The sequence below is a fragment of the Triticum dicoccoides genome, chromosome 3A (genome assembly GCF_002162155.2).
Source record: "Triticum dicoccoides isolate Atlit2015 ecotype Zavitan chromosome 3A, WEW_v2.0, whole genome shotgun sequence".
In the NCBI taxonomy this organism is placed as follows: Eukaryota; Viridiplantae; Streptophyta; class Magnoliopsida; order Poales; family Poaceae; genus Triticum; species Triticum dicoccoides.
Window position 1 is genome coordinate 759,275,191 of NC_041384.1, and position 4,663 is coordinate 759,279,853.

General features: G+C 50.7%; 1 pseudogene; it reads right to left on the reverse strand.

Annotated features, from left to right (window-relative positions):
* The window catches only part of LOC119273704, an 8,048-nt pseudogene extending 4,064 nt beyond the window's left edge, over positions 1 to 3,984 (reverse strand).
* Between the last annotated feature and the right edge of the window lie 679 nt (positions 3,985 to 4,663).

The following is a 4,663-nucleotide window of genomic DNA, read 5'->3' on the forward strand; positions in this document are numbered from 1 at the left end:
ATGACACCTCTGAAATAGTTCAGCCACCCAATGAACTTCACTCCTTAAAATATAGGCACATCAATAAATTTAAGAATACTTTGTAATGGGAAATGTTACATGTAAATAACAACATTCGGAATTTATCTGAGCCATGGTTCATAGACTTGCAAAATAAAACTTAATTTGTGCATGTTAAATCCTAAATTCGTTTACTGTTATTTGTTTGTGTGAGCAAATAACAGCCCGAAGTGTGTGGCATTGCCTAAAACTGTTTTGGTTGGTTCATTAGAGATAATTATATGATTAGTTTGCATGCACAGTAGGAGTTACAACAGAATAAATTCATGCTTTGCCATATTTGTATGAGAAAAGTATGTTTTTGGTCCTTCAAATTTACAGAAAGTCGGCATCTCATCTCTCGACTTTGTTTGGTCGACATTTGGTCCCTCATGTCTCAAAATCAAAGACACTCTGTCCAAAACTAGAAATGTCAAGTTGCCACTCATCGGAAAACAAGGTACAAACTCCATCCACCCGCATCGGGCCCACGAGGCGACCCGGAGGAAACAAGATACCCGGCGGTCCTCCCCCTTTCCTCCTCCTCCTCCCTTGCCGCCGCCCGAGGGCACGACCAGGCGAAGCCCAGCCGCCGCGGAGCTCTTGGTCCTCCTGCTCGAGCGGGGTTGGCGCGGGCCGGAGCGTCATGCAAGTGCCGACCGTCATGGCGGAGCGGGGGGCGGATGCGATGCTCCAGGGGATCTGCTCCTCTGCGGTGGGCGGCCGATGGTCGGGCATGTCTGGGTCGCCAGGGATGGTGGCGGCGCGGGTCAAGGTCGACATGAGCTGCGGACGTCCGCCCATAACATGGTTGTGGGTGGTGGTGGAGGCGCGTCGACTATGACATGTGGGCATGTTGGTCGGTCTCCAGGTGCTCCGTCGGCTAGAAGGCGGCGACAACATGGATGAGCTCCCCGATGATTATTCTAGGCAGTGGGCGGAGATCCTTGGAGGTCCCCCTTGCTGATGGGAAGGTCTGGCTTGGTGGCCTTGCGTGGTTCTACGTCGGCCGCCGAGGTGGGGCCGCACAGGGGTGTCCGGTGGGGAGGTTGGCTGCGGGGATGGGCGGCGCCATGTGCTCAGGCCACACGTCAGTGGCATAGGTTGTGCCGATCATGGATGCTTCTGCTCCCCCACCTCCCCCTTTCACCGGCCGCGTACAGGCTGTGGCAGTTCCAGCGATGTTCGAGGCATGACATATGCTACGGTTTTCGATGGTGAGGGGTGTCCCTTTGGTCCAAAGCCGATCTCTTTGGTGTCGTGGGGGTGTATGAATGATGGGTGGAGGCCCTCGCAACGGGAGGTGTGGCGTTTGGTGGTGGAGCGTGCGTCTCAGGTGCGGGCGAGCAGCCATGGCTATGCAGGTGGCTTGGTTACGGGTGGTTGGCGGAGTTGGGGGTGCGTCGGAGGGGTGTGAGCGCCAGTGTATATCACTTGCCCAGTCCTTGTACTGGCAGATCATAGTGGCGTCCGTGGGCGTCGTATCGATCCTAAAGGCTCCTCGCGGTGCTCCTCCTCCTTGTGTGATGCTCCAGATGAAAACTTGATCTCCGGGATCAGATGGTGGCGGCTATTCATAGTCATACCCTTCTTGGAGGCACTGTCTTGTAGTCCTTACGTCTCACCCCTCCTCCATGGTTGATCATGGTCAAGGAATCCGTCGGCTCCTAGCGGTTCTTCTTCGCACATCTATAGTGGGCTTGTTAGTCATTGGAGTGGTGTGGCGGTGACTCACACCTTTTTATCTTGCCATGGGTGTGTGTGTTGTGTAGGGTGATGGCGTGTGTTTGTATCTTGTTGGTCGGTGCTTTATATATAAAGTGGAATGGAAGTCTTTTTATGTAAAATTAGAAATGTGACAAAACCGCTAACATGTCACTGGTTTCCTCTCTCCTTTCTGGCTCTCTCTCATACTACAATGGCATTTTCTGAAACAATTGGTGTGTGTTCGTGCAGCACACGAAGAACACAGAGGACTTGGCCAGTCTCCTGTCCGTGTTGCTGCATCTGCTGCTCGCCTCTGCTTTGCCGCTGCCGTGCATGGATGGGGAGTCATGCGGCATTGAGTCCATGGTCGACATGCGGCCCTAGAAGATCGATTTGACGGAGGTCATGGACGGGCACACAATCGCACTCACTCGCAGTCGATGGCGTAATGGCTAGCATGCGCCTCGTGCACAACAGCGCCACCCGCAACCCTGCACTTCCTCCTCCTTCTACCACTCCTCCCGAGCCACCATCCCTTCCAGCAGCGCCATTGCCTTCTCCCTCCCGTCCCCGTCCAGACACCGTGATAGCCATGACCATCTTGTGCTCCTCCGGCCACCCGAGATCGCCGAGCGTCCACGCTGTCGGTCTATGCAGCCGCTCATACATGCTGTCATTCGTGCTGGACCAGCCCCTCTTCGCGCGCGCCATGGCAGAGAAGTCGGGCGACGTGGAGGTGGCGAGGGACGACTGTGGTACAGCTACCGCCAGCGACAGCGAGTGATGCTGACTTTGAGCTCGGCAACATCGGCGTCAGCGTGCAGGGTGAATGCACACAAGGTGCTTGATAAAATGTTGGAAAGAAAGACTAGAGAAGGAGAGATAAAATGCCACGTGTCTGGTTTTTGAGACTTGAAGGACCAAATGTCTCTCAAATTCTTTTAAGGACCAAGTGTATACTTTTTTTGAATTGAGGGACCACAAACATACTTTTCTTTATTTGTAACAGTGTTTATATGCATGATTAATATATTATTTGCACCAGTGTCTATATGCATGATTGATATTATTTGCAACATACATACGTACCCAGTTTAAAGTCTTGGCAGTCTGCATGACGCTAGGCCTGGACAGGTCCCAGGCTGCTGAATCACCTTCTTTGTCGAGCAATGTTGAATCTATATCCACGTGAGACAATAAAGCAGCAACCATTCTAGGATTGCACTTTCCGACTGCATGATGTAGAGCAGTACGTCCATCGTTGTCTTGCACGTTAACAAGCTTGCGAAGTGTTGGCGTCCTCAGGACAAACTCAACGAACTCCGGTTGATCATGCCATATAGCTGTATGAAGACATGTCGAACCATCTGGTTCAAGACAAGGAGCATCGGGGCAGTGTTCCAGAAGCTTTCGTGCAGCAGCTACCAGACCTCGACCTGCCGCAGCATGAAGGAGAGGAAAACCGATGTTGCCTGTTAAATACCCGAGAGTTGAATCATGTTCCAGCATTACTTGTAAAATGTCAATCTTGTTGAATCGTGCAGCATATGCTATTGGAGTATTTTGGGATGTGTCAGCTTCTCTGGCCAATTAAGGATGTTCCTTCATAATTATTTTGACGAATTCTGAGAAAACAAATGGCATGTTAACAGCGTGAAAACATACTGTAACAAACTGTAATTTGTAGTCCAGATATTATATGTCGCACCTTGATCCCCATTTGTAACTGCAGCATGTAGACAATTGCGACCGTGTTGTCCTCCGGAAGAAGCAGACAAAGGATTTTGCATTAGTTTCTCGAAAACCTGTGTAAAATTCCTCATGACCGCAAAGTACATCGGTGACTCATTGTGCTTGCCCACAGCTTGCGACAGCGCAGGCTCTGCTGCTATCAACTCCAGTGCATGATCCTTGTGGCCGTTGCGAATGGCGTGGTGCAGTGCATTGAATCCATACAGAGCAGTGTCGACCGAGTAAAAAAGAAGCCAAAGAGACGTGGCCATTTCTCACTGCGGTGATAAGTGGTGTCTCCCCGTCCAAGTTTACAGCCTTGATGAGAGACTCTTCCAGTTCAAGCACGTCCTTGCAGAACACCTCATGGCCATAAATGCAGGAAATGTGGAGGCAGGTGCTCCCGGCTGGAGTTGTTCCAAGAAGAATGCTTGGGTCCTGTGAGGCCATCCCCTTCGCTGCCGTGGAATCACCGGATGTTGCTGCTTTCAGGAGCCGATTGTCCATCTTTGGTTGTGCCTGTCCCCCTTCCGATGGACTAGCTAGTTTTTGATGTATATTTTGGTTTATCTGCAGGAGGAGCCAATTGTCTTTCATTGATCACAATGGTGTAACGTAAACAAAAACAATTGTGGGCATATGAGTAGCCGCCTGATTTTGTAGGGAAAATCGCTACTACCTCCGTCTCGGTGAATAAGTCATTCGCGTAGCCGCCTGATTTTGAAGAGGAGTAGCATCGATCTAGTAGTACTAGTACTTAAGAAGATGGATGGAAGTAAATTATTGAAACTGATTTTTGATAAGTGAAGAGACGACCAAGGTCATTATTTTGTACTCGTAACAAATGTAAGCGCGTACATAAACTGGGTGAAATAGTCACATACTACGCCTCGAAGTAATTAACGGAGAAGAGAAACGCTAGCTTAGCTTAGCTGCTGCTTATCAAGCAACCGACGGGATATATGCATGATAGACAAGCAAGCAGCCAGTGGACGGAGCGGAACGGAATGGATGGATCGACTGACCTTCTTCTTTCTTCCTTCCTTCCTTCCGTGTGCGTGCTCTCCAGATGCAAATATGCAATGAACCACGGCGGCGGACGACCTGTACCACCGCAAGGGGACGGGGACTGCGCCGGCGGCGGTGAAGTGAAGCGTAGAGCTTGGGGATCGATTTGGGCGACGAC